A 27,830-nucleotide genomic window follows, 5' to 3' on the forward strand; every position below is an offset into this window, starting at 1 on the left:
CAGTGGGAGGAATAGTGCCTCATCATTGCTATTAGTGGGAGGAATAGTGCCCCATCATTGGTATCAGTGGGAGGAATAGTGCCCCATCATTGGTATTAGTGGGAGGAATAGTGCCCCATCATTGGTGTCAGTGGGAGGAATAGTGCCTCATCATTGGTATCAGTGGGAGGAATAGTGCCCCATCATTGGTGTCAGTGGGAGGAATAGTGCCCCATCATTGGTATCAGTGTGAGGAATAGTGCCCCATCATTGGTGTCAGTGTGAGGAATAGTGCCTCATCATTGGTGTCAGTGGGAGGAATAGTGCCTCATCATTGGTATTAGTGGGAGGAATAGTGCCCCATCATTGGTATCAGTGTGAGGAATAGTGCCCCATCATTGGTATCAGTGTGAGGAATAGTGCCCCATCATTAGTATCAGTGTGAGGAATAGTGCCCCATCATTGGTATCAGTGGGAGGAATAGTGTTACATCATTGGTATCAGTGGGAGGAATAGTGCCCCATCATTGGTGTCAGTGGGAGGAATAGTGCCCCATCATTGGTGTCAGTGGGAGGAATAGTGCCTCATCATTGGTATCAGTGGGGGGAATAGTGCCCCATCATTGGTGTCAGTGGAAGGAATAGTGCCCCATCATTGGTATCAGTGGGAGGAATAGTGCCCCATCATTGGTATCAGTGGGAGGAATAGTGCCCCATCATTAGTGTCAGTGTGAGGAATAGTGCTCCATCATTGGTATCAGTGGGAGGAATAGTGCCCCATCATTGGTGTCAGTGGGAGGAATAGTGCCCCATCATTGGTGTCAGTGGGAGGAATAGTGTTACATCATTGGTATCAGTGGGAGGAATAGTGCCCCATCATTGGTATTAGTGGGAGGAATAGTGCCCCATCATTGGTGTCAGTGGGAGGAATAGTGTTACATCATTGGTATCAGTGGGAGGAATAGTGCCCCATCATTGGTATCAGTGGGAGGAATAGTGTCCCATCATTGGTATCAGTGGGAGGAATAGTGCTCCATCATTGGTATCAGTGGGAGGAATAGTGCCCCATCATTGGTGTCAGTGGGAGGAATAGTGTCCCATCATTGGTATCAGTGGGAGGAATAGTGCCCCATCATTGGTATCAGTGGGAGGAATAGTGCCCCATCATTGGTGTCAGTGGGAGGAATAGTGTCCCATCATTGGTATCAGTGTGAGGAATAGTGCCCCATCATTAGTATCAGTGTGAGGAATAGTGCCCCATCATTGGTATCAGTGGGAGGAATAGTGTTACATCATTGGTATCAGTGGGAGGAATAGTGCCCCATCATTGGTGTCAGTGGGAGGAATAGTGCCCCATCATTGGTGTCAGTGGGAGGAATAGTGCCTCATCATTGGTATCAGTGGGGGGAATAGTGCCCCATCATTGGTGTCAGTGGAAGGAATAGTGCCCCATCATTGGTATCAGTGGGAGGAATAGTGCCCCATCATTGGTATCAGTGGGAGGAATAGTGTCCCATCATTGGTATCAGTGGGAGGAATAGTGCCCCATCATTGGTATCAGTGGGAGGAATAGTGTCCCATCATTGGTATCAGTGGGAGGAATAGTGCCCCATCATTGGTATCAGTGGGAGGAATAGTGCCCCATCATTGGTGTCAGTGGGAGGAATAGTGTCCCATCATTGGTATCAGTGTGAGGAATAGTGCCCCATCATTAGTATCAGTGTGAGGAATAGTGCCCCATCATTGGTATCAGTGGGAGGAATAGTGTTACATCATTGGTATCAGTGGGAGGAATAGTGCCCCATCATTGGTGTCAGTGGGAGGAATAGTGCCCCATCATTGGTGTCAGTGGGAGGAATAGTGCCCCATCATTGGTGTCAGTGGGAGGAATAGTGCCTCATCATTGGTATCAGTGGGGGGAATAGTGCCTCATCATTGGTGTCAGTGGGAGGAATAGTGCCTCATCATTGCTATTAGTGGGAGGAATAGTGCCCCATCATTGGTATCAGTGGGAGGAATAGTGCCCCATCATTGGTATTAGTGGGAGGAATAGTGCCCCATCATTGGTGTCAGTGGGAGGAATAGTGCCTCATCATTGGTATCAGTGGGAGGAATAGTGCCCCATCATTGGTGTCAGTGGGAGGAATAGTGCCCCATCATTGGTATCAGTGTGAGGAATAGTGCCCCATCATTGGTGTCAGTGGGAGGAATAGTGCCTCATCATTGGTGTCAGTGGGAGGAATAGTGCCCCATCATTGGTGTCAGTGGGAGGAATAGTGCCCCATCATTGGTATCAGTGTGAGGAATAGTGCCCCATCATTGGTGTCAGTGGGAGGAATAGTGCCTCATCATTGGTATTAGTGGGAGGAATAGTGCCCCATCATTGGTATCAGTGTGAGGAATAGTGCCCCATCATTGGTATCAGTGTGAGGAATAGTGCCCCATCATTAGTATCAGTGTGAGGAATAGTGCCCCATCATTGGTATCAGTGGGAGGAATAGTGTTACATCATTGGTATCAGTGGGAGGAATAGTGTCCCATCATTGGTGTCAGTGGGAGGAATAGTGCCCCATCATTGGTGTCAGTGGGAGGAATAGTGCCCCATCATTGGTGTCAGTGGGAGGAATAGTGCCCCATCATTGGTGTCAGTGGGAGGAATAGTGCCTCATCATTGGTATCAGTGGGGGGAATAGTGCCCCATCATTGGTGTCAGTGGAAGGAATAGTGCCCCATCATTGGTATCAGTGGGAGGAATAGTGCCCCATCATTGGTATCAGTGGGAGGAATAGTGCCCCATCATTAGTGTCAGTGTGAGGAATAGTGCTCCATCATTGGTATCAGTGGGAGGAATAGTGCCCCATCATTGGTATTAGTGGGAGGAATAGTGCCCCATCATTGGTGTCAGTGGGAGGAATAGTGTTACATCATTGGTATCAGTGGGAGGAATAGTGCCCCATCATTGGTATCAGTGGGAGGAATAGTGCCCCATCATTAGTGTCAGTGGGAGGAATAGTGTCCCATCATTGGTATCAGTGGGAGGAATAGTGCCCCATCATTGGTATCAGTGGGAGGAATAGTGTCCCATCATTGGTATCAGTGGGAGGAATAGTGCTCCATCATTGGTATCAGTGGGAGGAATAGTGCCCCATCATTAGTGTCAGTGGGAGGAATAGTGCCCCATCATTGGTATCAGTGGGAGGAATAGTGCCCCATCATTGGTGTCAGTGGGAGGAATAGTGTCCCATCATTGGTATCAGTGGGAGGAATAGTGCCCCATCATTGGTATCAGTGGGAGGAATAGTGCCCCATCATTGGTATCAGTGGGAGGAATAGTGCCCCATCATTGGTATCAGTGGGAGGAATAGTGCCCCATCATTGGTATCAGTGGGAGGAATAGTGCCCCATCATTGGTATCAGTGGGAGGAATAGTGCCCCATCATTGGTATCAGTGGGAGGAATAGTGCCCCATCATTGGTATCAGTGGGAGGAATAGTGCCCCATCATTGGTATCAGTGGGAGGAATAGTGCCCCATCATTAGTGTCAGTGGGAGGAATAGTGCCCCATCATTGGTATCAGTGTGAGGAATAGTGCCCCATCTTTGGTATCAGTGTGAGGAATAGTGCTCCATCATTGGTGTCAGTGGGAGGAATAGTGCCCCATCATTTGTGTCAGTGGGAGAAATAGTGCCCCATCATTGGTGTCAGTGGGAGAAATAGTGCCCCATCATTGGTGTCAGTGGGAGGAATAGTGCCCCATCATTGGTGTCCAGGCATGTACTGGCCATCGGGACTACCGAGAGTTTCCCCGGTGGGCCGATGGCTCAGTGGGCCACCCTGATGTAAGGGGGCTGGTAATGGGACACTCAAAATGTAAGTGGGCCGGTCTGGATGAAGTCCAGGGCCAAATTTCTGTCCCAGTCCAGCCCTGTTGGTGTTTGTGGGAGAATTAGTTCCCCATCTCTGGTATCATTGGGAAGGATAGTACCCCCATTGTTGGTGTCTGACCCCTGGCTAAAAAGAAAACCTAACAGGAGAGATCACATGCACAGCAGAGGAAATAACAGGAGAAATTACAGGGGCAGCTAATGATCCAACAGGAAAAGTCAAATGGGGCAGCAGAGGAACCAATAGGAGGCTGTCCAATCAGGAAGAAGGATGCAAAACTCTTGAACCAAGGACTAAGATACAGCCAACTGCCTAGCATATGACCCAACTTCAAAAAGAACACCCCACAGATGGAGATGGGATAGGCAAATCCTCAATAGGATACAGTGCCTTGCGAAAGTATTCGGCCCCCTTGAACTTTTCAACCTTTTGCCACATTTCAGGCTTCAAACATAAAGATATAACATTTTAATTTTTTGTGAAGAATCACCAACAAGTGGGACACAATTGTGAAGTGGAACGAAATCTATTGGATATTTTAAACTTTTTTAGCAAATAAAAAACTGAAAAGTGGTGCGTGCAAAATTATTCGGCCCCTTTACTTTCAGTGCAGCAAACTCACTCCAGAAGTTCAGCGAGGATCTCTGAATGATCCAATGTTGTCCTAAATGACTGATGGTGATAAATAGAATCCACCTGTGTGTAATCAAGTCTCTGTATAAATGCACCTGCTCTGTGATAGTCTCAGGGTTCTGTTGAAAGTGCAGAGAGCATCATGAAGACCAAGGAACACACCAGGCAGGTCCGTAATACTGTTGTGGAGAAGTTTGAAGCCGGATTTGGATACAAAAAGATTTCCCAAGCTTTAAACATCCCAAGGATCACTGTGCAAGCGATCATTTTGAAATGGAAGGAGTATCAGACCACTGCAAATCTACCAAGACCTGGCCGTCCCTCTAAACTGTCAGCTCAGACAAGGAGAAGACTGATCAGAGATGCAGCCAAGAGGCCCATGATCACTCTGGATGAACTGCAGAGGACTACAGCTGAGGTGGGAGAGTCTGTCCATAGGACAACAATCAGTCGTACACTGCACAAATCTGCCCTTTATGGAAGAGTGGCAAGAAGAAAGCCATTTCTCAAAGATATCCATAAAAAGTCTCGTCTAAAGTTTGCCACAAGCCACCTGGGAGGCACACCAAACATGTGGAAGAAGGTGCTCTGGTCACATGAAACCAAAATCCAACTTTTTGCCCACAATGCAAAACGATATGTTTGGCGTAAAAGCAACACAGCTCATCACCCTCAACACACCATCCCCACTGTCACACATGGTGGTGGCAGCATCATGGTTTGGGCCTGCTTTTCTTCAGCAGGGACAGGGAAGATGGTTAAAATTGAGGGGAAGATGGATGCAGCCAAATACAGGACCATTCTGGATGAAAACCTGTTGGAGTCTGCAAAAGACCTGAAACTGGGACGGAGATTTATCTTCCAACAAGACAATGATCCCAAACATACAGCAAAATCTACAAAGGAATGGTTCACAAATAAACGTATCCAGGTGTTAGAATGGCCAAGTCAAAGTCCAGACCTGAATCCAATCGAGAATCTGTGGAAAGAGCTGAAAACTGCTGTTCACAAACGCTCTCCATCCAACCTCACTGAGCTCCAGCTGTTTTGCAAGGAAGAATGGGCAAGAATTTCAGTCTCTCGATGTGCAAAACTGATAGAGACACCCCAAGTGACTTGCAGCTGTAATCGCAGCAAAAGGTGGCTCTACAAAGTATTAACGCAAGGGGGCCCAATCATTTTGCACGCCCCACTTTTCATTTTTTTTATTAGTTAAAAAAGTTTCAAAAATCCAATAGATTTCGTTCCACTTCACAATTGTGTCCCACTTGTTGGTGATTCTTCACAATAAAATAAACATTTTATATCTTTATGTTTGAAGCCTGAAATGTGGCAAAAGGTTGAAAAGTTCAAGGGGGCCGAATACTTTCGCAAGGCACTGTATATTGATACACAAGAGAGATGATTCTTGAGTGCTGCACATGATAATTGTTTCTATTTAGAAGTGCTGCATGTCCGGCGGCGCTCCTATTGAACCCTGCCATGGCCACCTATGAAATGAACTTTGTATCCTTACAATTACCCCGATTGGTTAGTTTGCTTCCATCGTGTTACATTATCAGCAGTATTCCCCTGACATGTGACAGGTTAGGATTCTTTCTTCCCGCCCACCCCGCCATCCACCATATCATTATCCTGCCTCCATTAACATTCAGCGGATCATTCAGTCCCATTAAACCTCTTATGTATGATAAACGCAGGCGGCATACCTGAGAATCAGACAATATCGCTACACATGTCAGTGGGGGAAGTTTTATTTAATAATACGGTGAAGCCATGACAATGACACGGAGGTGATATCAGCTTAATGTATCCTTATCCTTCACCGAACCCGAACAACATTTCTCCAACGCAGCAGTTTTATGGGATTGGAAGTGAGAGATTCTCATTTAAAGCAAGCCTGTACTGAAAATACACGAAATTACTAAAATTATGTGAACCCCCCCCCGCTTCAAATAATAGAGTCTGGTGTCTCCAGTGAAGGGTTCTGGTAATACCCCATCATACAAAGACATTGTAGACAACTGGGCTCTTCCAACCTTGTGGTAACTACCCTGTTTCCCCTAAAATAAGACCTAGCGTGATTGTCGACGATGGCTGCAATATAAGCCCTACCACCCAAATAAGCCCTAGTTAAAGTCCTTCTATGTCTTATTCTCAGGGTAGGGCTTATTTTCGGGGAAAGAGGGTGGGGCTTATTTGGGGGGGTAGGGCTTATATTGCAGCCATCACCGACACTCACGCTAGGTCTTATTTTAGGGGAAACAGGGTATTTGGTGAAGACCCTTTTCTGTTCCGCCATGACTGTCTCCTGTGTACAAAGCCAGCTTCCATAAAGACTTGGTTTGACCAGTTTGGTGTGGATGAACCCAAGTGTCCTGCACAGAATCCTGACCTCATCCCTACTGAACACCTTTGGGGTGAGGTCTTCTCACCCAACATCAGTACCTGCCCTAAACCCTATGGAACACCACTGGGATTAGGTCTTCTCACCCCAAAGGTATTCAGGAGGTTTGAGGTCATGGAGGAACTTGAGAATCCTGCACAGAGTCCTGACCTCATCCCTACTGAACACCTTTGGGATGAGGTCTTCTCATCCCAAAGGTATTCAGGAGGTTTGAGGTCATGGAGGAACTTGAGAATCCTGCACAGAGTCCTGACCTCATCCCTACTGAACACCTTTGGGATGAGGTCTTCTCATCCAACATCAGTACCTGCCCTAAACCCTATGGAACACCACTGGGATTAGGTCTTCCCATCCCAAAGGTTTTCAGTAGGAATGAGGTCAGGATTCTGTGCAGGACTCTCAAGTACCCCCATGACCTCAAACCTATTAAATACCTTGGGGATGAGAAGACCTAATCCCAATGGTGTTCTGTATGCTTTAGGGCAGGTATTCAGGAGGTTTGAGGTCATGGAGGAACATGGAAGTCCTGCACAGAATCCTGACCTCATCCCTACTAAACACCTTTGGGATGAGGTCTTCTCATCCAACATCAGTACCTGCCCTAAACCCTATGGAACACCACTGGGATTAGGTCTTCTCACCCCAAAGGTATTCAGGAGGTTTGAGGTCATGGAGGAACTTGAGAATCCTGCACAGAGTCCTGACCTCATCCCTACTGAACACCTTTGGGGTGAGGTCTTCTCATCCAACATCAGTACCTGCCCTAAACCCTATGTGACACCACTGGGATTAGGTCTTCTCATCCCAAAGGTATTCAGGAGGTTTGAGGTCATGGAGGAACTTGAGAGTCCTGCACAGGGCACCTCAACCCTACTGAACACCTTTGGGGTGAGGTCTTCTCATCCAACATCAGTACCTGCCCTAAACCCTATGTGACACCACTGGGATTAGGTCTTCTCACCCCAAAGGTATTCAGGAGGTTTGAGGTCATGGAGGAACTTGAGAATCCTGCACAGAGTCCTGACCTCATCCCTACTGAACACCTTTGGGATGAGGTCTTCTCATCCAACATCAGTACCTGCCCTAAACCCTATGTGACACCACTGGGATTAGGTCTTCTCATCCCAAAGGTATTCAGGAGGTTTGAGGTCACGGAGGAACTTGAGAATCCTGTACAGGGCACCTCAACCCTACTGAACACCTTTGGGGTGAGGTCTTCTCATCCAACATCAGTACCTGCTTTAAACCCTATGTGACACCACTGGGATTAGTTCTTTCCATCCCAAAGGTTTTCAGTAGGAATGAGGTCAGGATTCTGTGCAGGACTCTCAAGTACCCCCATGACCTCAAACCTATTAAATACCTTGGGGATGAGAAGACCTAATCCCAATGGTGTTCCGTATGCTTTAGGGCAGGTATTCAGGAGGTTTGAGGTCATGGAGGAACATGGAAGTCCTGCACAGAGTCCTGACCTCATCCCTACTGAACACCTTTGGGATGAGGTCTTCTCACCCAACATCAGTACCTGCCCTAAACCCTATGTGACACCATTGGGATTAGGTCTTCTCACCCCAAAGGTATTCAGGAGGTTTGAGGTCACGGAGGAACTTGAGAGTCCTGCACAGGGCACCTCAACCCTACTGAACACCTTTGGGATGAATTGGAACACCAATGGTGAGCCAGGTCTTCCCATCCAACATTAGTACCTGACCTCCCAAATAAAGGTACAGGGGCAGTAGAGGGACCAATAGGAGAAATCACGGGGGTATCTGAGGAATCAAAGGGGAAGTCACAGGTTCAGTAATCAAACCAACAGATAAAGGCACAGGGGCAGAAGAGGAATTAGAGGGCAGTAGAGGGACCAATAGCAGAAGTCAAAGGGCAGCAGGGGAATTAATAGGAGAAGTCAATGGCAACAGAAGAATTGATAGGAAACGTCAAAGAGGCAGCAGAGGAACCAATAAGAGAAGTCACAGGGGAAGCAGAGGAACCAATAGTAGAAGTCACGGGGCAGTAGAGGAACTAATAGGAGAAGTCATAGGGGAATCAGAGAAACCAATGAGAGTAGTCATGGGGCAGTAGAGGAACCAATCAGAGAAGTCACAGGGACAACAGGGGAACTAATAGGAGAAGTCATGGGCCAGTAGAGGAACCAATAGGAGAAGTCACTGGCCAGTAGAGGAACCAATAGGAGAAGTCACGGGCCAGTAGAGGAACCAATAGGAGAAGTCATAGGGAAATCACAGGAACCAATGGGAGTAGTCACGGGGCAATAGAGGAACCAATTAGAGAAGTCACAGGGGCAACAAAGAAACCATTATAAGAAGTCATAGGGGAAGCAGAGGAACAAATGAGAGTTATCACGGGCCAGTAGAGGAACCAATAGGAAAAGTCATAGGGAAATCAGAGGAACCAATAGGAGAAGTCACGGGCCAGTAGAAGAACCAATAGGAGAAGTCACGGGCCAGTAGAGGAATCAATAGGAAAAGTCATAGGGAAATCAGAGGAACCAATAGGAGAAGTCACGGGCCAGTAGAGGAACCAATAGGAGAAGTCATATTGAAATCAGAGGAACCAATGGGAGTAGTCACGGGGCAATAGAGGAACCAATTGGAGAAGTCACAGGAGCAACAAAGAAACCAATATAAGAAGTCATAGGGGAAGCAGAGGAACCAATAGGAGAAGTCATAGGGGAATCAGAGGAACCAATGAGAGTAGTCACGAGCCAGTAGAGGAACCAATAGGAGAAGTCATGGGCCAGTAGAGGAACCAATAGGAGAAGTCATAGGGAAATCAGAGGAACCAATAGGAGAAGTCACTGGCCAGTAGAGGAACCAATAGGAGAAGTCATAGGGAAATCAGAGGAACCAATGGGAGTAGTCACAGGGCAATAAATGAACCAATTAGAGAAGTCACAGGGGCAACAAAGAAACCAATATAAGAAGTCATAGGGGAAGCAGAGGAACCAATGAGAGTAGTCACGGGCCAGTAGAGGAACCAATAGGAGAAGTCATAGGGAAATCAGAGGAACCAATAGGAGAAGTCACGGGCCAGTAGAAGAACCAATAGGAGAAGTCACGGGCCAGTAGAGGAACCAATAGGAAAAGTCATAGGGGAATCAGAGGAACCAATAGGAGAAGTCACGGGCCAGTAGAGGAACCAATAGGAGAAGTCATAGGGGAATCAGAGGAACCAATGAGAGTAGTCACGGGCCAGTAGAGGAACCAATAGGAGAAGTCACGGGCCAGTAGAGGAACCAATAGGAAAAGTCATAGGGAAATCAGAGGAACCAATGGGAGTAGTCACGGGGCAATAGAGGAACCAATTGGAGAAGTCACAGGGGAAACAAAGAAACCAATATAAGAAGTCATAGGGGAAGCAGAGGAACCAATATGTTGGGGATATCTTACTGTCAGAGTCAAGCTAATAATGCCTCGTTTCCTCTCAGCGGAACGTTTCGGGTCGGTACAGTTCGGATGGGTTAGAATGGTCCGGCCTATTCAGGTGAGTGTTTCCACTGCAAGTCGGACCGCCAGGGACCATACAGGGTTTAGAAAAAATGCCTTTGACGTGAGCATTGACGTTTTTTTCTGTCAACCAATCCGTGGAATGTATTCTGTGACGCCAGTAGCTCCGCCCCTAACAGTACCGTACCATTTTCCATGGCCCCACATCTGAAGCGGGACCATGAATGGTGCGGTATGGTGCGGTTTTATGGGCCGCTTTCATAACGGAAACACTCAAATTAGCGCACCGTGCCGAACCAAACCGAACCGATCCGCTCAGTGGAAACGAGGCATAAGTCGGCATTGGGGTTGGCCATCAAAATCTGTTGGTGCTTTGATAATATACATCTGCAGGGAATTCACCGGTTGCATCAGACGGGCGCTCGACTTTGCCATACGGTCGTCGCCAGATTTTCCGCTCTGTTATTTTCTGTTCTTTATACAAGTTTTCTGAAAGGCCGCACAAGTTTCTTCCATAACCGTGTTGAGAGAATCCCCCCAGATTCCAGTTTAAGAGATTACAGAGGAAAGAAAACGGAAAACAATATCCTTCACGGCACAAGCGGTTTGCGTGTTTGGTAGATTGTATCCAATTACACACAGCGAGGGTGCGCAGGGAAGGGAACGCGGCGCACAATACGCCGTAACTGCTTTCTCAACAAGTCTTTTGAATTGTTCTTTTGTACGGTGTTCTCTGTATCCGGATAGACTGGTGTGCGCTCGAATATTCCTTGTCACGCGGCACGGGAGGCCGTCCAAATTAGGAAGGCCGCAAATTTAATCATGTGCGCTCGCAACGCGTTCCGAGTCCTTCTCGCCGAGCTTGAAACCTCCTGATATTCCTCACCAGCTGAGAATGGATGGAAGCTCTGAGCTACAAAGAACGCAACTCAACTTGGGCTCTCCATTAGGGAAGACGATTATGCAGAATGTCTCTCATGGACTCCGCTCTACACTATGGACAACCACGCTTGCAGAACCCAGGTGAGGCCACCAGTGGTGGTAACACGGCTGGCAACAAGGCTTGTAGTGCCAGAAACACTTGCCAGGTCTATGTTATACACAAGTTACTGTATAGAGTGCAGGGGTCAGGATTATGTTATACACAACTTACTGTATAGAGTGCAAGGGTCAGGTCTAATTTATACACAACTTAATGTATAGAGTGCAGGGGTCAGGTCTATGTCATACACAACTTACTGTATAGAGTGCAGGGGTCAGGATTATGTTATACACAACTTACTGTATAGAGTGCAGGGGTCAGGTCTATTTTATGCACAACTTACTGTGAAGAGCGCAGGGGGTCAGGATTATGCCATACACAATGCATCGTATAGAGTGCAGGGGTCAGGTCTATGTTATACACAACTTACTGTGCAGAGCGCAGGGGTCAGGAGTATGCCATACACAGCTTATTGTATAGAGCGCAGGGGTCAGGTCTCTGCCATACAAAACGTATTGTTTAGAGCACAGGGGGGTCGGGTCTATGCCATAAACAACTTATTGTACAGAGCGCAGGGGTTAGGAGGGGAATAATGTTGTTATGGCAGCCGCTAGCTGTCATAACCCCACTATCCTCTTCAAGTGCGGGCGGTCCGCTTTCAGATAAAAGTGGTCTCAGCAGCGGATTCGCCGCAAGATCACTTTTATCGGGGGGGCGTGAGAGGGGCCCCCTCCCGCTGTGCTTTGGTCGTCTTTGTCCACTTACCGGAGCCGCTGGTATCGGCGGAGACGATCGGGTCCTCTTCCCTCACAGGCTGGATGCCGAGTGAGGGAAAGATGGCCCCCCCGCTCGGCTCCACACCATTGGATGGCAGAAGCGACGCTAAACGTCACTTCCGCCCAATGGTCTTAAAGGGGAAATTCTTTTTTTTTTTTTTTTTAAATTACATTTATTTATTTTATTGCATTTTAGTGTAAATATGAGATGTGAGGTCTTTTTGACCCCCCCAGATCTCACGTGTAAGAGGTCCTGTCATTCTTTTTTTTTTAATTAATTTATTTATTTTTCTTTTTTGTAATCATAATAAAAGTGACCCAAAAATTATTTTATTTTTTTTATTTTTTTTTTTTAACTCGGTGTAAAAAGAAAAAATAAATAGTAAAATAAATGAAAAAAAATAAAAATATTGTGAAACAAAAAAATAAAAAATTTAAAGCGCCCCGTCCCGTCGAGCTAGCGTGCCGCAGCGAGCACATACCTATGTCGCGCCCGCATATGAAAACGGTGTTCAAGCCACACATGTGAGGTATCGCCGTGATCATTAGAGCGAGAGCAATAATTCTAGCGCCAGACCTCCTCTGTAACTCAAACCTGGTCACCTGCAGACATTTTTAAACGTCCCCTATGGAGATTTTTACGGGCAGAGTTTGTCGCCGTTCCACGAGCGTGGGCGCCATTTTGAAGCGTGACATGTTGGGTATCAATTTACTCGGCGTAACATTATCTTTCACAATATATACTGTAATAAAAAAAAAACTATTTGGGACTTTAAATGAGGCACGGGTTAGTGCCTCCATCCCTGTATCAAGTACATTTGAAGGAGATTTGGGACTTTAAATGAAGCAGCTGAAACGCGGAGGTAGGAGTAGAAAAATATTTAATTTAATTCATGACGAGATATGATAAAAAGTAAATTCATATATATATATACACACACATACATGTACATCTGTTTAGCACAAGGTATGAGCATGATAATATCAAGGTATATGTAATCACATTCAGCAAAATGAATACATGAACAACTGATGGTATGTAAAGCAGTAATATGGCCTGCAAGTGCCAAGAGCGGCATACCCGGTACCTAAGTCTGTAATCACATGGTATAAGCATAATATACTGAATTGATATTGATGACATCATCAGGGCGTAAGATATCACCAAGGGCGGACTGACAATTCGGCCACTCGGGCACTGCCAGAGGGCCCCCGGGCCACTAGGGGGCCCCATCAGAGTTGCCAGCCTCAGTAAAACCAGGTGCAGTATGTAAAAATCTGTCTCTGAAATGTCCCTTACCGACATCCTTTTAAAAATCCTGAGATTATAGCTGCCCCACCTCTCCAGTACCTTCTCAGCCAATAGAAACATGTCTGTGTATACTGTGTGTACATGTATGTGTATACTGCGTGATTGTATACTGTCTGTGTGTGTATACTGTGTGGCCCCATAATCTCTGATTGCCTGGGGGGGGGGGGGCCTCATAATCTCCTATTGCCAGGGGGCCCCATGAGTTGTCATTCCGCCCCTGGATATCACTGTAGCATCAAGTATAGCTCGACGCGTTTCGTTGGATGTTCCTGCACTCGTCAGGAGCAGATGCGACAGATTCCTGTAAGATGTACGGATATGGTAAACCACACTCTACATAGAGGGGAATAGGAAAAAAAATTATATATACTTTGAAAAGTTAGCCAAGCCTGGCAGTGAATGGCAACAAACAGCAACTGGCACATGAGTCGGAGGCATGAACCCCCCCCCCCCCCCCCGTGCGGGAACTGAGGTGTGTTGGGTATCAGTTTACTCGGCGTAATATTATCTTTGACAATATAAAACAAAAAGATTGGGCTAACTTTACTGTTGTCTTAATTTTTTAAAGTATCTTTTTTTTTTCCTTAAAAAAAAATGCGCTTGTGAGACCGCTGCGCCATATATATATATATATATATATATATATATATATATATATATATATAATTTTTTTATTTTGTATTATACATTATATATATATATTTTTTTTTTTTTTTTAGATACCCTAACCGCCATTTTATTCTGTAGGGTGTCAAAAAAATATATATATATATATATATAATGTATAATAATAAAATATATTATTATTATTATTATTTTTATTTTTTTTGACACCCTAGAGAATAAAATGGCGGTTAGGGTGTCTAAAAAAATAAATAAATATATATATATATATATATTCATTATTAATTTTTATTAATATTATTAATAATTTTATTATTATTAATTGTATTATTATTAATTTCATTTTATTTTTTTAGACACCCTTGGGGGTTTTAGGTTAATTTCTAGCAAAAAAAAACCAACAGATCTTAACTTGTAAACACTCAAATCTAATGCATAGAATGCCCCTTCTGCCTTTACAAGCCCCTTATATTTGGGTTTTGCCTGTTGAATTGAGATACATTTTACAAGTGATAAGTACAAAGAAGCCACCGGGCGTTCGTCTCGATCAGCCGCGCACCGTGACAAAATAAAAGGCGAATCCTCCAAATTACAACCGTCTCGCGCAAGTCTCACAGCGCTAATAAAATTCCTTTAATCTGGCCTGCTATAGATTCCCACATAAAAATGTAAAGCAAATCTATAATTAGAATCTGCATTCTTTATTCTGTTTTTGTGTCCCATGATTCTTGTTGTAACCGGCTTATTGTTTCTGCCATAAAAATGGAATTGCCGGGTATTTTATCATACGGACTTCAAAGACAATTTCATTAACTGCTGTGAACGCTGTCTCTTTATTTCCGAGAGAGGAAGGGGAAAAAAAAAAAAAAAGAAACATTGTTTCAAAGAACGTCTCACTTTTTATAGTTCTTATTAAGGATGAGCGGACCACCCCCTCTCCCGACCCCACCCCCCCCCCCCCCCCCCCCTCCGGAGAAGAGTCCGTTTTAAACCCGCATGTTTTCATGGCGAGCGCTCAGTTCATCTGCGCCAATCACCTCTGTTGTGAACCGGAACCTCTAGAACCTGCGCCAGTTAGCGCTTTTACTGCCGCCACACACTCCGGCGACTGTCAGATGGAAGTGATCCGGTGGCTGTGCAGCCGCTGGATCCCTTCCACACAGCCCTGCTTATATCAGAACCCCCCCCCCCCTCCCCCCCAACCTGTGCCCCGCCATGTTTCCCCCGGCTCTTTGTGCCCATCAGTGGCCCAGGACCAGCATGGCAGGTGCTTCCCGGGAGAGAGGGAAGGGCAGTCAGCGAACAGACTGGTCTCCCCTTCCGGTTAATGACCTAGAAGTGACATGTAAAATACCACCACTTAGACCTGGGGGGGGGGGGGGGGGGTCCGGGGCACTTGAGGTTCAGGAGGCCCCTTATGCATATTGGTTTACATTCTCAATGACAGTCACACATTTTTAACCCCTTCAATACCGGGCACTAAGGAAGAGCCTAACACCCCCCCCCCCCCCCCCCAGTTCGGTTCACACCCAGAACATACGAAACAGGCCAAAAATGTGTTCAAATGCACAAACACCATTAAAGTCTATGGGACACGAACGTGAATAATCAAAAGTGCTAATTTTAAAGGCTAATATGCAAGTTATTGTCATAAAAAGTGTTTGGGGACCCGGGTCCTGCCCCAGGGGACATGGATCAATGCAAAATAAAGTTTTAAAAACGGCCGTTTTTTTTCGGGAGCACTGATTTTAATAATGATTAAAGTGAAACAATAAAAGTGTAATATTCCTTTAAATTTCATACCTGGGAGGTGTCTATAGTATGCCTGTAAAGGGGCGCGTGTTTCCCGTGCTTAGAACAGTCCGAGAGCAAAATTACATTTCTAAAGGGGAAAAAAAGTACTTTTTTCAGCCCCCGGACCATTTTGCTGGCCAAAGACCAGACCACTTTTTGCGATTCGGCACTGCGTCGCTTTAACTGACAATTGCGCGGTCGTGCGATGTGGTTCCCAAACAAAATTGACGTCCTTTTTTTTCCCCCACAAATAGAGCTTTCTTTTGGTGGTATTTGATCACCTCTGCAGTTTTTATTTTTTGCGCTATAAACAAAAATAGAGCGACAATTTTGAAAAAAACGCATTATTTTTTTACTTTTTGTTATAATAAATATCCCCCAAAAATATATAAAAAAAACGTTTTTTCCCCTCAGTTTAGGCTGATACGTATTCTTCTACATATTTTTGGTAAATAAGCGATTATTATTGATTGGTTTGCGCAAAAGTTATTGCGTTTACAAAATAGGGGATAGTTTTATGGCATTTTTATTAATAATTTTTTTTTTTTACTAGTAATGGCGGCGTTCAGCGATTTTTATTGTGACTGCGACATTGTGGGGGACACATCGGACATTTTTGACACATTTTTGGGACCATTGTCATTTATACAGTAATCACTGCTATATAAATGCAGTGATTCCTGTGTAAATGACACTGGCAGTGAAGGGGTTAACCAGTGGGTGGCAGTGTAGGGGTTAAGTGTTCCTAGGGGTGTGTTACTAACTGTGGGGGGGTTGGGCTTTCATTTAGTGAACACTGATCTCTGCTCCAATCACATGGAGCAGAGATCAGCGTCACTAGTTGCTAGGCAGAACGGGGAGATGCTGTTTACAATGGCATTTCCTCGTTCAGCCTCCCCATGAGACGATTGAGTCCGCGGGACCCGTGACCGGACTCATGGGGGTCCTCGACCAGCTGGCGGGGCACGCTCGCGATGGCAGGGCGCCAAATTTAAAGGGACGTACCTGTACGCCCATTTGCCTGGCCGTGCCATTCTGCCGACGTACATCGGCGTGCGCTGGTCGGGAACCGGTTAACTGATCACTGCTGTAATGAATTGTCGGTCTGCAATACACATAAAAGTTCATTGATAAAAACAGCATGGAAATTTCCCCACAGGGGAACCCCCGAACCAAAATTTTAAAAAAAAATGCGTGGGAGTCCCCCTAAATTCCACACCAGGCCCTTCAGGTCTGGTATGGATATTAAGGGGAACCCCGCGCCAATTTTTTTTTTTTAATATTGTGTGGGGGTCCCCCTCAAAATCCACACCAGACCCGATTTTAAGGGGAACCCCCACGCCAAAATAAAAAAAAATGGCATGGGGTCCCCCCAAAAATCCATAGCAGACCCTTATCTGAGCACGCAACCTGGCAGGCCGCAGGAAAAGAGGGGGGGTGAGAGATTGCCTCCCCCTGAACCGTACCAGGCCACGTGCCCTCAACATTGGGAGGGTGATTTGGGGCAGCGGCCCACCTCAAAGCACCTTGTCCCCATGTTAATGGGGACAAGGGCCTCATCCCCACAACCCTTGCCCGGTGGCTGTGGGGATCTGTGGGCGGGGGGGCTTATCGGACCTCCAGATACTGCCCCCCCCCTGTGTGAATTGGTAATGGGGTACAAATGTACCCCTATCATGTCAGAAAAAAAGTGGCAAAAGGGTTAAAAAACACAAGAGAGTTTTTGACAAGTCCTTTATTAATTTCTTCTTCTTTCCGCTTCTTCCTCTATCCTCTTTCTTCTGATCTTCCTTCCGAGTTCTTCTTCCTCCATCTTCTTCTTCTCCACCTTCTTCTTCATCTTCATCTTCTTCTTCCTCTGCTCTTCTCGTCCAGCATCTTGCTCCGGCTTCTTCTCCGATCCCTCCGCACGATCCGCCTCAGTGGGTGTCTTCCGCCGCGTGACGCTTCTGTTCTTCTGACACTTCTTATATAACGGAGGGAGGGGCCACTCGGTGACCCCGCCCCCCTCTTAAAGCGATAGGGAGCTTTCCGTTGGCCCGCCGGTAACTGTGCCGGAAGTGGGCAGGCTCTTGGCACAGCTGTGTCTGCTACTTGGTACGCAAATGTGCGGCCTCTCAGCACCAAGGCCAGCCATCAAATTATCTCTGAGGCCGAGAGAGTCTCGTAATTTTACTCCTCTTTGAGGGTTTGACCCTTACGGGGGGAATTGCAGTGCCTGCAGTCCGGTGCTTAGTGACCAAGGGGCAGATTCCTTCGGTGGTTCCTCCAGAACATAAGGCAGGTGTCTCCAATGGACTGCAAGATTTAGCGGCCCTACTGCATGTCTGCTCAGATCTGAAAATCCCGTGCCCCCCCCCCCAGTCTTGCCCCTTTTATATTACAGGTGGGTAGGCTGGATCTAGGGTTGCCACCTTTTCTTCAAGTCAAACCCGAACACTTTTGCGGAGCACATCAATTTTTTTTATAGTATAAACTATACATATATTTTGCTACTAAATAACATTTCTAATCATATGAAGTTAATAACAAGAGTCCCCCTTTACATCAGAGTCCACAGAGTCCCCCTTTACATCAGAGTCCACAGAGTTCCCCTTTACATCAGAATCCACAGAGTTCCCCTTTACATCAGAGTCCACAGAGTTCCCCTTTACATCAGAGTCCACAGAGTTCCCCTTTACATCAGAGTCCACAGAGTTCCCCTTTGCATCTGAACTCTCAGAGTTCCCTTTCACTGTGAGGGGGGACTCTGCAGACTCTGATGTAAGGGAGAACTCTGGGGACTCTAACATAAGGGATGCTCTGGGAATACTGAGGGTGTACACTGAGAACTCTGATGTACGGAGAAGATTCTGATGTAAGGGGGAAACACTGTGGCATCTGGTATAAAGGGGAACTCTGATATAAGGGGTGCTCTGAGAACCCTGATTTGCCTTAGTGTACTTACTCAGAGGCAAGACAGAGAAGGGGGGAGACTTCAGTCACAGATGGATGGATGGATGGTGAGCTCACTCACCCCTTGGCAGTCAACACCTCTCATCCAGATCTGAGGTTGCTGGACTTCAAATTTCCAGCCACTTTCCTTTTCTGAGGCACAGTGCCAGGGATTGGAATGTGGGCAGACAAAGAGAGGTGGGGGGGAAGAGGAAGAGGTCTCCTCTGCCCTCTGTATGTGTTGGGGGGAGGGGGGGGGGGTGTTAGTGTTGTGTTGGCTTTGGGAAGTGTGAAAGAATGTAAGAGACCCTCTCAGCTGAGACAACTGCAGTCAGTAACCCTAGCCATAGTCCTGTCTAAATAACGTGTCCGGGTTTCAGACAGTCCACACAACCTTGACACGTGATTCCAAATCCGAACTGTCCGGGTGAATCCTGGACAGGTGGATCCAAAAAGCCCGGGAATATCAGCTCACCATTTAACTCTTTCCCCTCAGACTAAACGAACGCACCCTTTGGCAACCTGCCTACATGCCTACGGCCCATGAAGTTACATAAGTGGACCTGTCTGCCCGGTATGTGCAGGGCCGTCTTTAATTTTGATTGGACCCCGGGCAAATATTTTCTTGCCCCCCCCCCCCCCCATGCAATTTCACTCTCCACCTGCTCTGAGACATAAAATAACTAGCAGATAGACTTAAAATCAGTTTACTGTATCAGATCAGGCAGAAATTATGATTGGTTGCCAGCGGTTACAGCATAACATTACTGCTTACTGACTGGTTGCTAGAGGTTACAGACCAGATTACGGCTCACTGATTTGTTGCTAGAGATTATAGCACATCATCTCCTCACTGCAGGGGAGCATGATATACATATGAATGCCACCTTTATTTACATATCAATGCCGCCAGCCGCAGCTATTTACTTAGTAATGGCGCCTCTATTTACATATGAATGCCGGTTATTTACATGTAAACACAGGGTCTGCAGGTGAGTCATCTGTACACAACAATAGGGCAGCGCTGAGCAGCATTAGTAGCAGCACTTCACACTGAGATATCGGGACACAGCACGGGGCTAAAGGGAATTTAAACTGGGATAGTTGGCAAGTATGAGGCAGCTGCTTTAGGCCCCACAACAATGGCAGGGCCCAGGGCAGCTGCCCCCTTTTGCCCTGCCTTAAAGACGGCCCTGGTGTATGTGTAAAGTCCAGCTCCAGTGTTATTTTCATGTCTTCTTCTTCCAGGCTAATCGGAATAACTCACGGGGAACGGTTGAAGTCTCTTGGCTTCCCATAGCGTGCCCACGTACAAGGTCGCAGATGTTTGTTGCAGAGAAAATAATATGCTAATACGGTAAACATTATTCAGCGAAATCTCGGCACTTTGCTGAAAGCAGAGCGGGTACTTATATACGTTTAATGGGCGGCACGGAACGCGCCGCCGCCGTCCTTCTGCAGAAGTCAAACTTATCTCCACTTGCCAGTTACTGCAATAAAACAAAAACTGTTTCATAATGGCCTCAATGCCTTCCGTGTGGCACAAAGACGATAAGTCAGCTTTTGTAACATACAGATTTATTCAATAATGAAAAGAGCCAAGGGCTTAAAAAATAGCCGTAGGAGCCCACGTGGCTGCTATGGGGCCTAAAATAAGAGAGGGGGGAGGGGGGGGCCCTACCTAGGAGGCCGTTGGGGAAAACAAAACTATTAAATAACATTTTTAATCATATGAAGTTAATAACAAGAGTCCACAGAGTTCCCCTTTATATCAGATCAGAATCCACAGAGTTCCCCTTTACATCAGTTTAGAATCCCCAGAGTTCCCCCTTTACATCAGATCAGAATCCACAGAGTTCCCCCTTTACATCAGATCAGAATCCACAGAGTTCCCCCTTTACATCAGAGTCCACAGAGGTCTCCCTTTACATTAGAGACTCTGCAGACTCTGATATAAGGGAGAACTCTGGGGACTCTTTAACATAAGGGATGCTCCGAGAACCCTGATTTAAGGGGGACACTGAGAACTCTGATGTACAGAGAGGACTCTGATGTAATGGGGGGACACCGTGGCATCTGTTGTAAAGGGGAACTCTGAGAACTCTGATTAAGCTTAGTGTACTCACTCAAAGGCAGGAGAGAGATTGCCAACTTTTCTTTAAGTCAAACCCGAACGCTTTTGCAGAGCACAGCAATTTTTTTTTATAGTAAATACTATACATATGTTTTGCTATTAAATAACATTTTTAATCATATGAAGTTAATAACAAGAGTCCACAGAGTTCCCCTTTACATCAGATCAGAATCCACAGAGTTCCCCCTTTACATCAGACTTCACAGAGTTCCCCCTTTACATTAGAAACTCTGCAGACTCTGATATAAGGGAGAACTCTGGGGACTCTCTAACATAAGGGATGCTCTGAGAACCCTGATTTAAGGGGGACACTGAGAACTCTGATGTACAGAGAGGACTCTGATGTAAGGGGGGACACTGTGGCATCTGTTGTAAAGGGGAACTCTGAGAACCCCGATTAACCTTAGTGTACTCACTCAAAGGCAGGAGAGAGAAGGGAGAGACTTCTGTCACAGAGAGGGATGGATGGTGAGCTCACTCACCCCTTGGCAGTCAGCACCTCTCATCCAGATGTATCTGAGGCTGCTGGACTTCAAATTTCCTGCCCCACATTCCTTTTATGAGGCACAGCCAATGGTGATTGGAGTGTGGGGCAGACACAGAGATGTAGGGGGCGGATGGAAGAGATGCAGTTCAAGCCCCCTCTCCTCTCCCATCTGCGTGTGTGTATTGGGGGCGGGGGGGATTGGGTTGTTAGTGCTGGCTTTGCGCAGTGTGAAAGAAAGTATAACAGACACTCTCAGCTTAGACAACTGCAACCAGCAACCCTGCTGGCAAGCCATAGTCCAGTCTGAATAATGTGTCCGGGTTTCAGGCAGTCTGAAACCTGGACACATGATTTCAAAACCCGAACTGTCCGGGTGAATCCTGGACAGGTGGCAACCCTATTTCCAGTATAGAAGGGCCGAAGTCAGATCTCAGGATCATTGCTCGTTACGAATCCCCCTCTGTGCAGTAGAAAGAAAATCCAGATTTCTCCTGTGGCAACCCTGTTGTCAGAGGTGTCGAGTAAATTTGGCCTTCCTGGGTAGTGATCTGCTCAGGCCAGTTTATCACTCGGGTTCTCCCCCTAGTTGCTGTTCCCTCCTCCTCAGACTGGGTTTCACCTGCAATAGTCATGAGGCCTTGACAATTTTGAGCTGTTAAGCATTGATGTCCTTTCTGGCAACCACTAGCAGATTCATGGCCAGTGATGCAAGCTGAGGGAGGCTATAAATGTTTGGGGAGTGTCCTATGAACTCCTTTACCCCCAGGCTGCAGCCTGGGGAGGGTGTGTGCCAGTGGTGGCTGTTTTTTTTTTTTTGGGGGGGCAGCAAAACAACCATCCATCCCCCCACACGTCAGGCACAACCGCGCCCCCCTCCCCCACTGTTTGTAGTTTGGTACTTACCCCATCGTGGCGGGTAGCAGGCAGTGTGGTGCAGAGGCTTGGCTCTGAGTGTCCTCTCCTCCATGGCGGCTTCCAGCTCCTCCCCTCCTCCTCCTCCTAGGCATCCAATAGGATTGTCTGTCCTTTAAGTCAATCGTGTCAAAACCCGCTTCCTGATTGGCAGGGAGGAGGACCAACAGCGAATATTGATTCCCGACATTCATTTCTCATTCACCTTGGAGACAAATGTTTATTGCCAGTGGCTCATGCTGGGAGAGGGTATAAATTGTCAAGAGTGACCTTGGCTGGTCAGTTTTCCCCCTGGGCTTCCAGAACGTCCACGGAGCCACAGCCGCAGGCTGTGGGCGTAGGGACGGCATGACAGCTGCTTTGTATGCACTGTCGCCGTCTTTAGGTTAAAGGAGAGTGGCCGCTTTAAGATGGGGGAGTAGGCGGAGCGGTGGGCGGAGCCTGCCGCCGTGATACCACGAGGCACAGGAAGCCAGGGGTCAGTTTGAGAGCGGAGGAGGAAGCGATTCCCACCCACCCTCCCTTTTTGTTGTTGTTTTAGATGGTTCATCGGGGTAGGCTTAGGTAGGGTTGGCAGTGTTTTTGGGGTCAGTTGAGAAGGTAAAGTGGTGCAGGTGGAGAAGAGGTGGTACCCATCCATGGTGATGGAGGTGGTTGGTTTTGTACTTCACGGTTACATGGGGTTAACCGGGAAGAGTAAAAGGGGTAGGTCACTGCATTGGTTGGGTATAGCCTCCGAGACAGGGGTTTCCGTCTGGAGGTCAAGAGGTTAAAGGTAATGTGCAGTGACCAGTAGGGTCTATTTATGCTATGACCCAGGATACAGTTTTAAAAGAAAGTTGTTTTCATGTTAATTATGGTTATTTATTGAAAGTTTATATTTTGTTACATTTATATATATATATATATATTTGGTTTAACCACTTCCCGACCAGCGCACGACGATGTACGTCGACAGAAGGGCACGGGCAGGCATATTAGCGTACAGGTACGTCCAATATTCGTTGCCGCCGTGCCATCGGGAGCACGCCACCGGCGGCGCGCTCCTGCGCTGGTCGGGACCCCCGTAAGTCCGGTCGCGGGACCCGCGGACTCGATCGCTGCGGGCATCCCCGCGATCGTCTCACGGAGCGGCCGAATGGAGGAAATGCTGTATAAACAACATTTTTCCATTCTGCCTAGCAACTAGTGACGCTGATCTCTGCTCCATGTGATTGGAGCAGAGATCAGTGTACACTAAATGAAAGTCCAACCCCCCCACAAATAGTAACACACCCCTAGGAACACTTAACCCCTACACTGCCACCCACTGGTTAACCCCTTCACTGCCAGTGTCATTTACACAGGAATCACTGCATTTATATAGCAGTGATTACTGTATAAATGACAATGGTCCCAAAAATGTCCGATGGGTCCCCCACAATGTCGCAGTCACAATAAAAATCGCAGATCGCCGCCATTACTAGTAAAAAAAAAAATAATAAAAAATTATTAATAAAAATGCTATAAAACTATCCCTATTTTGTAAACGCTATAACTTTTGCGCAAAGCAATCAATAATCGCTTATTGCGATTTTTTTTTACCAAAAATATGTAGAAGAATACGTATCGGCCTAAACTGAGGGAAAAAAATGTTTTTTTATATATTTTTGGGGGATATTTATTATTACAAAAAGTAAAAAATAATGTGTTTTTTTCAAAATTGTCGCTCTATTTTTGTTTATAGCGCAAAAAATAAAAACCGCAGAGGTGATCAAATACCACCAAAAGAAAGCTCTATTTGTGGGGAAAAAAAGGACGTTAATTTTGTTTGGGAGCCACGTCGCACGACCGCGCAATTGTCAGTTAAAGCGACGCAGTGCCGAATCGCAAAAAGTGGTCTGGTCTTTGACCAGCAAATTGGTCCGGGGCTGAAAGTGGTTAATAAATCAAGGCCTGTCGGCCATTTACTCCAAATAGTCTGGTCTGGTTTTTGGGGTAACGTTGGGTTTGGAATGAGGTAAAAGGATCTATTGGGTAAGAGTGATATGGAGGGGAAGTGTCAGACAATACAGAGGTCATGCCTACGATAAGGATGTTCTAATGCTCTTAGGCCTGCTGCCTGAAAGGGTGACCATATGGCTTGGCCAAGGCCTGAGTTAAGGCCTAGCTTGTGTAATTTGGTTATTGAGGAGCCATGGAGGAACTGCAGATGTGATGAGGGGTCAGAGAAGCTTGGATCTAAAGCGCAGACCTTACTGTAGTGTGGTGTCTTAGAGGGGCGCTGGACTGGAACCCCTGAGGCCCATGTACTCCTCATGCCATGTACACACGACCAGACTTTCCGGCAGACTAGTTCCCGACGGACTCCAAGTTGAGTTCCCGACGGACTTCCGAAGTAACGGACTTGGCCACACGCGAACGGACTAAGTTTTGAACATGATGACGTAAGATGGGACTAAAAATGGAAGTTCAATAGCCAGCAGCCAATAGCTTCCCTTTCATCGTATTTGGACCGTCGGACCAGCACACAGACGAACGGTTTTCCCGATAGGAATTGAGTCCCTGGGGACAGATTTGAAACATGTTCTATTTCTAGGTCCGTCGGATTTTTATAAGGAAAAACGATTGGATTAGTCCCACACACGATCAGATTGTCCGATGGATAGATCCCGTCGGACCTAGTCTGCCGGAAAGTCCGGTCGTGTGTACTCGGCATCAGACTTAAATACAGGCACCCAGGGGGCACATCCCTCTCTAATTGGCCAGGGCTGGATCTGCATCCATGCTCTCACCTGCAAGGTTTCCTCCCACTGTCCAATATGCCTTCTTGCTATTGGATCAGTGCGAAACATCAAGACAGCATGAGCGACACAGAGCACACTGAGCAGACCTCACTAATCAATCACTGCTCTCTGTTAAACAAACAGCACGTAAATTTGCCTGTCTGCTCCTGTGTTAAAGCGGGAGTCCGCCGGGACTCCGCGTTTTTTTTTTTTTTTTAAAAGCCAGCAGCTACAAATACTGCAGCTGCTGACTTTTAAAATAGTGACACTTACCTGTCCAGCGCGCCCGCGATGTCGGCACCCGAAGCCGATCTCTAGATCGTCTTGTCGGGTGCTGCCGCCGCCATCTTGGGTATGGGAATCAGGAAATGGAGCCTTTCGGCTTCATTTCCCGGTTCCCTACTGTGCATGCGCGAGTCGCGCTGCGCAATAAGAACAGTCCCCGCTGCCTCTGGGATCTGTGTGTTTCCCAGCAGGCAGCGGGGCACTTGCGGAAAGGGCCGTAATCTACGCCCCTTTCCGCAGAGAGCTATCCCGGAAGTGGGTGCAGAATACCTGTACTGTACAGGTATCTGTACCCCCCTCCCCCCTGAAAGGTGCCAATTGTGGCGCCGGAGGGGGGGAGGGTTCCGATGAGCGGAGGGCCACTTTAGGGTGGACCTCCGCTTTAAGCAGAAAAGCCAAAAACGATTTACAATCTCTAGCACCTACCTAGGAGGGCGCTACATTCGCAATCTGTAAAAAGAAAGTGGTTAAGGGAGAATGATTGCACCTGCTAGTACCTCATTGAAGGATCATTGGTTTCAGCAGTGGCGGCTGGTGTTTTTTTCGGGGGGTAGCAAGCATCCTCCCACCCCCCCCCCCCCCCGAGTGAAACCCACCCCCTCTGCTGTTTGTCGGTCGGTCCGGCACTTACCCCATCGTGGCGGTTGGCAGGTAGCGTGGTGCAGTGGCTGGACTGGGACAAAAATTTGGCCCTCGACTTTATCTTGACCAGCCCACTTTAATTTTGAGTGTCCCCAACCGCATCCTCCTTACATCAGTGTGTCCCCACCAGCAGCCCCCTTCACATTAGAGTCCCCACCAGCAGCCCCCTTCACATCAAAGTCCCCACCAGCAGCCCCCTTCACATCAGAGTCCCCATCAGCAGCCCCCTTCACATCAGAGTGTCCCCATCAGAAGCCCCCTTCACATCAGAATGTCCCCATCAGAAGCCCCCTTCACATCAGAATGTCCCCATCAGAAGCCCCCTTCACATCAGAGTGTCCCCATCAGAAGCCCCCTTCACATCAGAGTGTTCCCATCAGAAGCCCCTTCACATCAATGTCCCCAGCAGAAGCCCCCTTCAGATCAGAGTCCCCACCAGCAGCCCCTTCACATCAGAGTGTTTTCCCTCTCCTCCCCCTCCCACATGTACGTGATAAGGGGAGAGAGGAAGGAAAGGCCTAATACTCTCTCCAGCAAGTGACAGAAGCTGCTCCTCCTGACAGGAGTGAAATCACGATCACTCATTGTCAGAGAGGAGCAGCTCCAGGACTGCACCTGACTGGCCCACTGAGCCATTCGGCCCACCGGGAAACTCCCGGTAGTCCCGCTGGCCCGTCCATGCCTGAGCGTGGTGCAGCGGCTTGGTCCCCTCCTCCTCTCCTCCCAGCTCCTCCCCTCCTCCTCCTAGGTTTTTCAATAAGATTGCCTGTCTTATCAGCCATTCGGGTGACTGGTGCCAAAACCTGCTTCCCGATTGGCCAGAAGGAGGATCAGTGTTACAACAGCGAATGTTGATTCGCTGTTGTAACACAACTGGGCAGGCTGTGAGCACACTCTCTGCAACCCAAGCCCACCCTATATTGAAGTTTATTAGAGCCTTTGCCTCTAATCAGTGCTTCAAACCCCCCCCCCCCCCGCATTGGAATCCATGCGCCGGTGTCCTGAAAGGTGGCTGGACACATGGATAGGGGAGGTGGCGATGGATGGGGGGGCGGCTCCCATGCTTCCCTTAATGAATGGGCCGTCCCTGGGTTTCAGATGGACTGGGAAGAGCCATACGTGGCTCAATTTTCTCTGGTTCAGTCGATTTCTCCATCCACACCAAACAAGATGGATGGATGAACCAGTAGGCTCATTGGACGTCCAGCAAACCAAACCTTGCCCAGTTGGCTCAGCCCTAGTTTCCTAGATCTTCCCCATTGGTGAGCGTGTTCAGACTTTTCTACAATTACTCGTTTTGATGGAAGTTATGAAACAGAATTAAAGAGGAAGTAAACCCTGATGAGTTTACTTCCTCTTTGATTCCTTGCAAAGGTAAAGCATAATGGACTACTGTGCATCGCATCGCATCACATCGCATCGCAGTCGTAGTCCATTATGTGTCGCTTACCTGACACAGGAGCCAGCGAAGTCACCGCTGTCCCCTGTAGTCCGGAGCATCCATCTTCTCTGTGCCTGTCTTTCGGCAAATATCTCCTAAACCGTGTAGGTTTAGGAGATATTTCTTGGACCTACAGGTAAGCCTTAATCTAGGCTTACCTGTAGGTCAAAGTGGTTTGTAAGGGTTTACAACCCTTTTAAAGGGGGTTGTAAATCCTCGTGCATCCTATGCATTAAGGTGAAAAAAACAGTCCCCTGGCCCTCCAGCCCACCCAGTTTTACTTACCTGAGCCCCTTCATCTCCTCGGCTGGGACGTGCTGTTCCTCTCTCTCCACGGAGTTCCAGCTCTTGATTGGATAGATCGATAGGAGC

The sequence above is a fragment of the Lithobates pipiens genome, unplaced genomic scaffold (assembly GCF_037356315.1).
Source record: "Lithobates pipiens isolate NorthernLeopardFrog02 unplaced genomic scaffold, aLitPip1_a1.2 Scaffold_19, whole genome shotgun sequence".
Taxonomy (NCBI): Eukaryota; Metazoa; Chordata; class Amphibia; order Anura; family Ranidae; genus Lithobates; species Lithobates pipiens.